This window comes from Phacochoerus africanus, chromosome 11 (genome assembly GCF_016906955.1).
Source record: "Phacochoerus africanus isolate WHEZ1 chromosome 11, ROS_Pafr_v1, whole genome shotgun sequence".
NCBI lineage: Eukaryota > Metazoa > Chordata > Mammalia > Artiodactyla > Suidae > Phacochoerus > Phacochoerus africanus.
Window position 1 is genome coordinate 4,431,144 of NC_062554.1, and position 13,466 is coordinate 4,444,609.

General features: G+C 41.8%; 1 pseudogene; it reads right to left on the reverse strand.

The window, feature by feature from the left end:
- Positions 1-1,610: 1,610 nt before the first annotated feature.
- On the reverse strand, positions 1,611-2,550 carry LOC125111994 (olfactory receptor 52A1-like; annotated as a pseudogene).
- Positions 2,551-13,466: the final 10,916 nt, after the last annotated feature.

Here is a 13,466-nt window from a genome sequence, read left to right on the forward strand (position 1 = left end):
ATTACGTGATTATCTTGAGTTGGCTTATGTGATTGGTGTAAATTGCATTTCACAGGGATGTTTTGAAAATACAATGTTCTATAGCACTTTGAGCATTGACCAAAGTTGCAGGTTGACCTAAAAATGGGGCTGGCTTAGAGGAAGAGATCAGATGAATGAATCCAGGGAAGGAACATTCCCAGGATGGCCGGAAATGTAGAGATATCCTCAGGTCAAGGCTTTGTTGTGACATACAAGTTAAAGAGATAACTGGACTCCGCGGTTGAAGCTACTGACTCTCCGGGAACAGTAGAAGTGCCGGCTTTATCGTCCCTGGACCAGGAAGAATGCCTCCTGCACAGAACAGCACTGAACGCCAAGGTCTCAAACAGCCTCAGGCTTGCAGCTAACGAAGCTGCTGAAGCGGGAGAGACGGGGCGGGCACAGCGTCCATCACCGTGACTGGGTCGTGGATCCAGACCCAGAAGAGGAGTTTGTGAAAGTTAGGAACTGAAGTAGATCCGTCCTGGTAGAAAGACTCATCTTCCCCACTTACGGACTGTGAAATGGGCCTACCCATGGAAGCAGACAATTCTGAGATGACATGAGTGAACGACAGTGCCATTGAGGCAGATGATGCCAACAGCCCAAACCGAGCCGTGCCACCTGGGTGGCATCGGGTGAGCATACCTGCAGGCCCAGGTACCGAAACAGCAACAGCTTTGGACTGATATCATCATTAACGAGTTTGGACTCTCTCCTGGGAGATGGGACAGGTGAGACATGCCGCCAAATGTCAGACCACAGAGCTCGGTAGCATTGTAGGAAACGGAGCTGAGCTGTGCACTGATTATCTCCTTCTGCCAGAGCTCCAAGTCGTGCAGAATCACCTAGGCACTTCTCTGTCTGTGCCCGCTTCAAGCATGGCATTTTGGTAGAGCAGCCAGATTTCAAGGCCGGGTGCAGCAGCTACGGCGGCAGTGTGAGGTAAGCGACGTGCAAGGATCAGAAAGCGTGACATCAGTGGCGACAGTAGGGACGATGGAAACAGCTGTGCACCCGGACGGAAGCTCCTTTAGCGGTGACAGGTGCACTAGGATAACGGTCTGGCGTGGAACCAGCCTTCTGTGCCGTCACCTAGTAACACATATTGGGAGTGCAGACTCAAAAAACTCCCCAAATGAGCACTCTGACGTGTTTTTAAAGTTCAAGCTAAGAAGACATGAATGATAATTTGTTCTGTAGTTACTGGAATATTACTGTGCTGTAAGACAAAATACCCAAATTCTGGGGTGCAACAGAAGCAGCTATTTCAGATGTACCTAATAGTTTAAAATGCAAATGTTCCAAAAGATAAAATATTGAAAAATGAATAAACGTTCTTATCAAGAAGATAATTACAAAATAAACTCAAATAAATGAAAAAGAAATAATAAAGATGAAATTAGAAATAAAATGAATAAATAGAGCTAATATTAACCTGAGTAGATTTTATTTCATTCTAACTATAGTTTATGAAACAAATGTCTGTAAGTTTGAACACGATGAAGTTCAACCTGTCCCAGAGATCGACCTGTCCCAGTCTCTAGGAAAGAAAAGTATTCTGTACGTGACCGCAAACATTTGACCCATCACTGCTGGGATCCCCGAGGCGGAAGAAAAACCTGTGCCACACGCTTGCGAATTGCCTTGTTTTTTACGCCGTAGACAATAGGGTTGAGTGCAGGTGGCACGAGGCGGTAGACGGTAGACAGAAGGATGTGTGTCGAGGGGACAGCGTGTCCGGCCGATGGCTGAAGAAGGAGAAGAAGGCAAGGGTGTAAAACTCGAGGAACACAGAGATGGGAGCTGCGCCCGTGTGGACTGCTTTGAGCCGCGCCTCCTTTCGGTGTAGACGAGAAACAGCCTGGAGAATAAGGATGTAGGAAACGAGGATAGAAATCCTGCCACATCCTAGAATGGTGAAGCCCGCAGAAAGACCACAGGCTTTACTGATGTGGTGTCCTGTGCAGCCAGCCTGGCCACAGCCATGTGCTCACAGTGCGAGTGGGCGCTGACCGTGGAGTGGAAGCGGCGCAGTCTTGTGATGAGAACGGGCAGCAGGCTGACCAGCGCTGTAGCTCGGATGACCACCCAGGCGACTCAGGATTGACGGCGTGAGGATGGACGTGCGCCTCAGAGGATCGCAGACGGCACCACAGCGGCCAAAGGCCATGGCCAGCAGGATGCCAGACGCCACGCCCTGCAAGGTGTGGATGAGGAAGAGCTGGGCCAAGCAAGCATCGAAGGCCGTGGTACAAGAGCCAAACCAGAAGAGAGCCAACATCTTGGGAGCAGTGGCTGCACAGAGCCCCGGGTCAGCGGCCGCCAACAGGCCCAGGAATATGTACCTGGGCTGGTGCAGGCTGCGTTCTGTGGGGATGGTGATGCGTAACGTGCTGTTTCCCCAAAGAGCCACGAGGCCACAGCAAAGAAGGGAAACCCAGTCCAAAACTGCACCTGCTCTAGTCCAGGGATGCCAGTTAATGTCACTGTTTGGGGGTCCAGATATGACATATTAATGGGTGCCATGCATGTTAGTGATCTTTCTTTTCACAGCTGAATCTCACACCTGCAGAAGAAAATGAGTACGAAATGAACGAGGACACAGAGCTCACTATCCTGCAGACGTACTGAACAATGGAGAGTACGTTCAGGGGTTCCCTTTGTGGCTCAGCAAGTTCAGAACGCAAGGTAGCCTCTGTGAGGATGTGGGTTCCATCCCTGGCCTCCCTCAGGGGGTTAAGAGTCCAGCGTTGCTGTGGGCTAGGACGTAGGTCTCAGCTGTGGCTCGAATCTAGCAGTGCTGTGCGTGGGTCGGCAGCTGCAGCTCACATTCATCCCTTAGCGTGGGAACTTCCGTATGCTGCAGGTGTGTGGCCTTAAAAGGAAAAAATAGGAAATAAGCTCACTACATTCAGTGACAACCAGACCCGGCCAGACCATCCAGAGATTCTGTGCCAGATGACAGGATGGCAGAAGGAAATTGTCCTACGAAAACTACTAGAGCCAACAGGGGAAATTTTCAGCATTTCTCACTTACCATTTGTGTGAACAGAAACCGTGATTCTGATAACACTCATCTTTGGCATTTTTCATGGCCTCAGGCTGGACTGTCTGAAAAACAATCCCGCTCTCCTTCTTTATGTATCTCTCGATGCCTACCTGATTTTGCCATAAATTCAGATTCCCCCTGGGATCCTTAAGGACCCGGAAGGGGCCGTTTCTCTTGCCCATGTGCATTCGTACCCAGCCCTGCTGGGAATCTGACCCTCATCCAGTCCACTCCTGGTCCCGGAGAGCACGTTATGCCTCCCTGAGCCACTGACGTTGGTTCCCAGTTGGGGATTGGTAGGAGTTTAGCTGTCTTATATTCACTTACTCTGTCATCAAGATGCTTATCAGGTTACTCTTTGGCAGGGCATTGAGCATGGCCCTTGGAGATTTGAAGAGAGTGGTCTGTTTTTAAAGGCAGCCAGGGGTGGTTAGTTGTCCAAACTACTTAGGCTTCATTTATGTCTAGAATGGATTTGTTGCGTGGAATAGAGAAGGTGACATATGGAGAATTTTTTACAGAGGGGCTTAGGACATTTAAAAGGGAAACAAATATTTCAGGAAGAGTAACAACTAAAAGTAGGAGAGGATCAAGTCAAAAGCAAAACTAAGCTCATTTGGAGGTAACATACAGCTGGATGTGCATGATGATGCTTTTCCCCCAAAAGGCAGAAGTTGCTGGATCACTCAGGTTGTGTATCCTTCTGCTCTACACAGTGGGGGCCCTACTTTTCTTTGTAATAGCTTTATGCTTTACTAACTGTGCTATTTCTCTCAACTCCGCACTATCCTATGATTCATTAGCTGTGGTTTGAATTTTTAAGTATTTTTGAATATGATGACCAGCTTTTTTATTTTTTTATTGAAGTATAGTTAATTTACAATTTTGTGCCAATTTCAGCTGTGCAGCAAACTGACCCTGAGATAGACAGATAGATATGTATGTATATATATATATATATATTCCTTTTCTTATATTATCTTCCATCATGGTCCATCCCAAGAGATTGGATATAATTCTCTGTTCTATACAGTAGAACCTTGTCAGTTAAACATTCTAAATGTCATTGTTTGCCTCTACTAAACCCAAATTCCCAGTCCCTCCCTTTCTTATTGGCAATCACAAGTCTATTCTCTATATCTGGTACTCTGTTTCTGTGTTGTAGAGAGGTTCATTTGTGCCATATTTGATTTTATTTCTTTTTTTAAAATGATTCTTTTGGCCCATTATAGCTGGTTTACAGTGGTCTGTCAATTCTCTACTATACAGCAAGGTGACCCAGTGACACATACACACAAACATTCCTTTTGCTTACATTGTCATGCTCCATCATAAGTGACTAGATATAGTTCCCAGTGCTGTACAGCAGGATCTCATTGCTTGTCCACTCCAAAGGCAATAGTTTTCACCTATGAACCCCAAATTCCAGTCCATTCCATTCCCTGCCCCTCCCTCTTGGCCACCACAAGTCCGTTCTACATGTCCATGATTTTCTTTTCTGTGGAAAGGTTCATTTGTGCCAGATACCAGTGATATCCTGTGGTATTTGCCTTTCTCTTTCTGACTTACTTCACTTAGTACAAGAGTCTCTAGTTCCATCCATGTTGCTGCAAATGGCATTATTTCATTCTTCTTTATGGCTGAGTAGTATTCCATGGTGTACATATACCACATCTTCTTAATCTATTCATGTGCTGATGGACATTTAGGTGGTTTCCATGTCTTGACTATTGGGAATAGTGCTGCAGTGTGCATGTGTCTTTTTCAAGGAACGTTTTGTCCAGATATATGCCCAAGAGTGGGATTGCTGGGTCATGTGGTAGTTCTATATTTAGTTTTCTAAGGTACCTCCATACTGTGTTTTCCATGGTGGTTGTACCAATTTACATTTCCAGCAGCAGTGCAGAAGTGTTCTCTTTTCTCCACACCCCCTGCAGCATTTGTTCTTTGTGGACTTATTAATGATGGCCATTCTGACTGGTGTGAGATGGTACCTCATAGTAGTTTTGATTTGCATTTCTCTAATATTCAGCGATGTTGAGCCTTTTTTCATGTGCTAGTTGACCTATATCTGTATATCTGACAGAGGAGAAATGTATATCTTCTTTGGAGAAATGTCTTTTCAAGTCTTTGGCCCATTTTTCAATTGGATTATTGGGTCTTTTGTTCTTGAGTTGTATAAGTTGTTTGTATAGTTTAGAGATGAAGCCCATGTTAGCTGCATCATTGAAAACTATTTTTCCCATTCCATAGGTTGTCTTTTTGTTTGTTTGTTTTTTATGATCTCCTTTGCTGTGCAAAACGTCAGTTCGATTAGGTCCCATTGGTTTATTTTTGGTTTTATTTCTGTTGCCTCAGGAAACTGACGTGAGAAAACATTTGTAAGGTTGATGTCAAGAATGTTTTGCCCATGTTCCCTTCTAAGAGTTTGGCGGTATCTTGTCTTACATTTAAGTCTTTAAGCCACTTTGACTTTCTTTCTTTCTTTCTTTATTTTTATTACTCAGTGATTTGTATTACATTTATAGTTGTACAAAGATCATCATAACCAAATTTTATAGCATTTCCATCCCAAACCCCAAGCACCCCCCCCCCAGCCTATCTCATTTGGAAAGCGTAAGTTTTTCAGAGTTGTGCGTGGTGTGAGGGTGTGTTCCAGTTGCACTGATTTACATGTGGCTGTCCAGTTTTTCCAGCAGCACTTGATGAAAAGACTATCTTTTACCCATTTTATATCTGGCCTCCTTCGTCAAAGATTAATTGACCATAGGTATCTGGGTTTAATTCTGAGTTCTCTAGTCTGTTCCATTGGTCTGTATGTCTGTTTTGGTACCAGTCCCACACTGTCTTGATGACTGTGGCTTTGCAGTATTGTCTGAAGTCTGGGAAAGTTACGCCTCCTGCTTGGTTGTTGTTCCTCAGAATTGCTTTGGCAATTCCGGGTCTTTAATGGCTCCATATGAATTTTTGGATTGTTCTAGTTCTGTAGAAAATGTGATGGGTAATTTGATAGGGATTGCACTGAATCTGTCAATTGCTTTGGTTAATATGCACTTGTGCCATATTTTAGATTCTACATGTAAGTGATATCTTATGGTATTTGTCTTTCTCTTTCTGACTTACTTCACTTAGTATGAGAATTTCTAGTTGTATCCATGTTGCTTCAAATGGTATGTTTCATTCCTTTTAAGGCTGAGTAGCATTCCCTTGTATACATGTACAACATGGTAAACTTTTCAGCTGTTTGCAGGCGTTTAGGTTGTTGCCATATCTTGGCTATGGAGAATTGTGCTGCGATGAATGTATCTTTTGGAATTATGCTTTGGCCTGGGTTTGTGCCCATGTGTGGGATGGCTGAATCATATGGTAGTTCTATATTTAATTTTCTGAGGGGCCTCCGTACTGTTCACCATAGGGGTTGCACCAGCTTATATTCGCACGAACGGTGGAGGAGGCTTTCCTGTCCTCCACATCCTCTCCAGCATCTGTTATCTGTAGTCTTATCAACAATGGCCGTGCTGACTCGTGTGAGGCAGTTCCTCTTGTAGTTGTGATTTGCATTTCTCCAGAAATTAGTGATGTTGAGCATTTGTTCATGTGCCTACTGGCCCCATCTGTGTGTCTTCTTTGAAGAAATGTATATTTAGGTCTTTTGCCTGTTTTTGGATTGGGTTGTTTTTGTTATTTTGAGTTGCATGAATTGTTTGTATATTTTGGAGATTAAGCCCTTATGGGTTGCATGGTTTGCAACTATTTTCTCCCATTCTGTAAGTTGTCTTTTTGATGTTTTTTATGATTTCCTTTAAAAAAAAGGGGGAAAAAAGCTATGGGAAAAGTCACAAGGTTGATTAGGTCCTATTTATTTTTATTTTTACTTCTATTGCCTCATTTTCTTCTGCGCTAAGAAAACATTTTTATGGTTGATGTCAGAGAATGTTTGGCTTATATTCTCTTCCAGGAGTTTTATGGTGTCTTGTCTTATTTTGAAGTTTTTAAGCCATTTTGAGTTTATTTTTGTGCATGGTTTGAGGGTGTGTTCTAGTTTCATTGATTTATATGCAGCTGTCTAGTTTTCCCAGCACCACATGCTGAAGAGACTATCTTTTTCCCATTTTATATTCTTGCCTCCTTTGTTATCAGAAGAAGGTATACAGATGGCCAACGTATATATGAAAAGGTGTTCAGCTTCACTCATCATCAGGGGAATTCGAAGCAAAAGCAAAAGCAAAACGAGGTATCACCTCACACCTGTTAGGATGACTAGTATCAAAAAGATAAGTGATATTCTTGCTGTGTCACCCTGGTTTAGAATCTGACTACAGCAGCTTGGGTTGCTGTGGAGACACAGGTTCCATCCCTGGTCCATTGGAGTGGGTTAAGGTATCTGGCATTGCTGCAGCTATCACTTGGATCTAATGCCTGGCCCTGGATCTTCCATATGCCAAGGGTGCAGCCATAGATTTAAAAATGGAGGAGGGGAGGTGGGTGGGGTGGATTGGGAGCTTGGGGTTAGTAGATGCAGACTGTTGCCTTTGGAATGGATTAGCAATGAGATCCTGCTGTGTAGCACTGGGAACTATGTCTAGTCACTTACGATGGAGCATGATCATGTGCGAAAATAGAATGTGTACATGGATGTGTAACTGGGTCACCATGCTGTACAGTAGGAAAAAAATTGTATTGGGGAAATAACAATTTAAAAAAAAAGATTCAGTGGATTATAAGAACTGGAAAAAAAAATAAAAATAAATTACGTAAGTGACAAAAGATAACAAGTATTGGACTGACTGGGAAGAAAAGGGAATCCTTGTGTTTTGTTGGTGAGAATGTGAATTAGTAGAGTCGCAATGGAAAACAGCATGGAGCTTCCTCAGAACCTTAAGACAAAACAAAACAAAACGCAGGCCTACGTATGATTCAGCAGTCCCAGGTGCCTTCGGATATCTATCCACAGGAAATGACGTCACCAGCTCTTCTTTTCGGTTCTTTGATTAATCGGGTTAATCAAAGGAATAACAAATATGTCATCTGCCTCTTTAGTCCCCTTGAGGATTTCCGCTCCTATTAAGCAGTTGACAAACACTGAGAAGTAGCTGCTTTTGGAGCTTAAATCCGAGGAAAGGTGCAGATAAATGACTAGTTCTCACATTATGTAGACAATGAATCATTATCAAGAATACACAATATTCTCCGTCCTGGCTGTGATTCTGTAGGGACAAATGTTATTCTTGCTTATCCTCGGAGACTATTATGTTGAAGTTGCTGCGTATAGAAGCTGTATCTCTGGATTTCTTCTTGGCTCTGAATCAGTTTCTTGTATGAGCTGATTAGCGTTGTTATGGAGGTAGAGAAAAGGGGCCAGCCTGAGTGATGTCAGTACTGTCTTACAAGGCTTGGGACTCCTCCACATACCGCCTTCTTATTTCTCGATGGCCTGAATTCAAAGGAAGAGAAATACATCTTTGACCAGAGGATATAAGCACTTCTTGTTTGCAATGGATGAAATGATGAAAGGACCAGATTTTAGGAGGCGTAGATCTTTTTTAAGGATATCATAGAAATGAGATCCTTTCGAAATTACTTTATACTACATGATTTGTTCCAAGAAACTAAAGATGGATAAAAAGAATATGGACACCTCGTGGCATCTGGGCTCACGTAGAGGTGGTTATTTTCCAGCAGATGTCATTGCAGTGATCATATCATGCGTGCTTGTAGAAAAAAGCCCTTTGGAAGTCAGTGAGTGTATCTGATGGTAGGGGCACTTTTCATCTTTTGCAATGTTCTGTATTGTATTTATGGACCCATCATGTATTTATTGAGCATTTAATAAGTCAAAGACACTGATCTAGACATGAGATTATAAAATTCTCTGTAGGTTATACAACATAGGTATGTGTGTCTCCCCCTTTTCACCCATAGAAGCGCATCTGTTATGTTCTCGTCTTTGAGTTCAAGCTACATAACATTTCAACGCATTGTGTCCTGGTTGCTCTTCCTAATGGAACTCTGTGCTCTTAGCCTTTGGATATCTCTGTGTAATATAGATGACACACACGTGCTGATAGATGTGTGTGTCTACATCTCCTAAATATCTCAGCCCCGGAGACCAGAGGGCAGATGTTCTTTAGATCCCATCCTAGATGCCTCTTACTCCTGCGGTCTTTCCGTCAGTCACAAACCTTGATGAGTCTTTGCTGTTATTTCTATAGACTCATATCCCACTCATGATAATTTGCTGCCATGTAAATTACACCTTTAAGTCTGCTTTATCAGGTAAACCGTTCAAAAAGCCCTGTCTGTGCTAGTCAAGAGTTTTTCCCTAGAGTAAAGCCGAGGTTTAGTAAGTGTAGATTCGTCGAAAACAGTGTCTCAGTTTGTGGCACTTGGACAGTTTGTGTTTATATGATTCTGGGACGCACATGAAAGGGTGAGTATGTACTTTTTTATAAGTGCATATTATATTTATAAGGACTTGTTCGACACATAAGAAAAGCAGATTTTTTCCTCAGGAGCTGATGGCAGTACTACTTAATGTCACCGCCTTGATGGGAGATGCGGGGGAAACAGGAAACTAGTACTGGAGGATTTTTCTACCACCAAATAATTTGTAGTTAAAGCAAAGATGTCCCAACCAAGTACTAACCAGACCCAACCAATTAAAACAGAAAAAAAAAAAGAGAAGAAAAGAAAAAGAAAGAAAAGAAAAGATGTCCTTTTCCCAACCCCTGCCTCTGCACTTACATCCTTTATCTGGGGGACATACCACAGAGACTGAGCCCTCCACTGCAACTTTGAGAAGTGTAAAGAAATGTACTTTATTCAGCAGTTAATATTTTGGATATCATTAGGTCAGTTAACCAATCAAGTGTGAACAACTCAGCGTGTATCAGAATGTGGGGTTCTGGAGCAATAAACAAAGGAGCACAGTAACGGGCTGTCTCGGCAGTGAAATGCCTCAGTCTGAAGCATTAAGTATGGGAAGGTAGCCAGTAGCGTTAAGGTTAGGAAACTTTCATATATATATGCACATATACCCACACATACACGTAAATATACATACATAAATATATGTCCTATGTATTTATATAGTTTATATATTCATATACTTATGTATGCATATGACCCTTTTATATTTTTTTGCAGAAGGACATATACTAATATATTTATATATTTATTATGCATATGATCCTTGTTTATGCTTTTTTCAGAAGAACATATAATAATATCGTTATTTAAAGTGTATATAATAGAAAAACATAGGAAAAAAGTGACCTTGTCATACACGATGCTTTATATTAAACATCTATGCAGCATGGCAAAGAAGATCTGAAAGTCATGAATATTTAATTCTCATCTAATAAGCCATCCTTAGAATTTTGTTATTCTCTCATTTGGGAATATTCCAGCTGATGTCACACTTTTACCACAGGAAGCCCTCTGCATTTTTAGTTGTCCAAATTAATATATAACTCCAGAAGCTGATTGCCTGGATTTTAACATTCTTCCTCTTAAATCAGGAGGTAGAAATGTTTCCTCAGTGACATAGAGCTTGGGTTGCGCAGTAGTCTTTGTGAAGCAAGAATCCTTTAATAGCCCCCAAAGTTTTTACAACATCTCTGCTTGTTACTTACACCATAGAAAGTCTGCCTATTTGAGAGATGTAGTGCCTGAGAGATGAAAGAGAGTATTTTCAAAGTCCTGCTCCCTCTAACATAGTTTCTGATGGTCACTGATATGAAGCAACCTACAGAGAGAAATTAAAACACGCGATGCCTTTGGAGGGCACTTCTTTATTCTGAGGAGGAACACGTGACAGGACTCACCTTGGGGAGTCTGAAGTGTACTCTCCTTCGACTCCAGGATACGGAGAGTCCTAAATCCAGGGTTTAAATATTAACTCTGCAAATCATGTTGGACAGTGGATTTGGCATTTGGAAACGTGTGAATATCTTAGCATATGATTTTCAGAAAGATATCAGTAGGAAGTAGCCGAAAGGAAAAATAAACGCAATAGTATGTAACGAACGGTGCGGAAGGCTTAACATGCATAACAAAAGAAAGTACAGTGAGTCGGGTTGTCGGTGGTAGGTCCGGCCCTATATAATCAACAGGAAATTACATGTGTTTCACCATGTTCCAATGACGGAAGATGAAGCAGAGAATTTTAGAATATTCTCAAGACAATTGTTGAAGCATTTGATGCTTTCTTTAATGAAATAGAGAGGAAAGTAAAGATGAGTTTATTAAGGTGGAGAGATTGTCCTTATTTTCTACCACTTCCTCCCTTGGTTTGTAACCTCCCAAACCGCTGACATTCTTTTCTGGCTCTGTTTGTTCCTTGCTTCACAGCATTTTTTTTTCTTGCTGTTTCCATTCCCAGAATGTATAATATCCTAGCTGAAGAGGGAGTGCCATCATTCAGGCATCAGCTTAAATGTGGCCTTCTCATCACTCCCACGCACCAGTCATTCTTCATTATCCTCTGTTGTTCTTGCAGAGAGTAAGCACCATGAGAAGAATGTCTGATCTGTGCATTGCTCTATTCCCAGGGCCTAGAATGTGGTTTGTTACCCAGCAACTGTTTCATAAACAGTTGTTAAGTTAAGTACAGTGATAAATAGACAGGGAAAACTTTTTACTGGAAACGAATGGTTAAGACTTACATGCTCCTATGATAACATGAAATAATAATGTGGATTACCTTTCTGTATCTTGAAATGGTGTTCGGTATGATACACATTTTGTTACTCTGATTCTAGTGAATTTAAATACACCTGATTACGAATGTGAACTGTTTTTAACAGCAGATTATTAAAGGTCTTCCAGAACCGAATCTCCACGTTATCAGCTTCTGGTTGCGATCATCTTGGCATAACACCCTTATCTTCCGGAGGACCGATGGAGAGCAAAGGAGAAACACAGATCTTTGTTGTATCAGGTATTTTCCATGGCCTGGACACCAAACGAAGAAGATCAGAAGCCCCAGAGGGGACTTGACATCAGAAGTTTTTTGTCGATTGCCATGTCCTCCCCTAAGACGCTGTCTCTTTAGCTGGCCCTTTTCAGCCTTTCCGCCCATAGGAAAACAAGTGGGCAGGCAGCTATTTTCCAGCTCTCTGAATGCCGAGTGTGTTCCAGGCAGAGAAAATAATAAGGCACATGGGTCACAGTATCAGCCCCAGACACTGTTTTGCTTAGTAGGAACTCAGTGCTTCCACTATCAGGTAAGATCAGTTTAGTAGGTGAGAAACTCTTAGGCATGATAGTCTCTGGACGCTGGACATTGGAGGTTTCCTGAAGAAATACATCAACTGTATACGTTACAGAGCTTTTGGTAGAAGAACGATCGTGATGCTTAGACTGGGCTTCACAAATTCTGGTAGAGCCCTTGGACTCATTACAGCAAAATTCTGTATCCTTTTGAGGACAGACAAAACTTGGAAAAGCCTCGCTGCATGCAGCTCATGATAGTGGAGCTATAACATCGTGAATCGTTGGTATTTTAGGATGTAAGACAACAGACTTTATTTTGTCCTTTAAGACGACTTTTCTCAATTTTCTTTCTGGGCTCGGTGGTTTCCTATGAGATTCAATAGGTCTGAAATAGTAAGAACCAAGGGAATTTCAGTGCTCTCTTTCCTCACACAAGAGAGAAATCTGCTCCTCCTCATGAGAAATGCAAATGGATCTCTTAGTCTGAAGTCAGAGAAGAATAAGGGAAACAGAATCCAGTTGTTCTAGAGGTTCGGTACCTTTCCCACAGGAAAAAAATATATTAATAGCACGAGCAGCTTTACAAAAAGCTTAGAAACAAAGACAAGAGAATTAGACATACGCTTTAATCTTGGCGTGCTGCCGTCTATTTCTCAAGGACGACTGTAACGGAATGTATAACCAGCTATTTTGTCTCCATCAACAAGAAAAGAAAAAAATATGAAGAAGATATCTTTTTATTCCATTTCTTAGAGATTCTAAAAGTTTATAAATCTGTAAAAGCAATGCTGAATTAGTGCACTGAAATGCCCTATATTACTCATAGTGGTTTATTGATCTGTTTATCAAACACATCAAGAGAACTTACTTAATATAGATAATGTTCTAAATGCTCTTAAAATAAGGTAGAAACAGAAAATTATGTGACAATCACACACACACACACACACACACACACAAACGCATAATTGGAGATTTTTCTGTTTCTTCTCTCCTGAGTTCAGGTTACTGTCTCTCAAAACTGAGATGCGTAATCCATGGCTAGTTATCATAATTGGTCTGAATCCCTGTACAGATCTTCCTCAATTTACAATGGGTTGCATCCTGATAAACTCACCAGTAAGGTAAAAATAGCAAACGTCAAAAAGGCATTTAATACAGCCAACCTACTGAACAC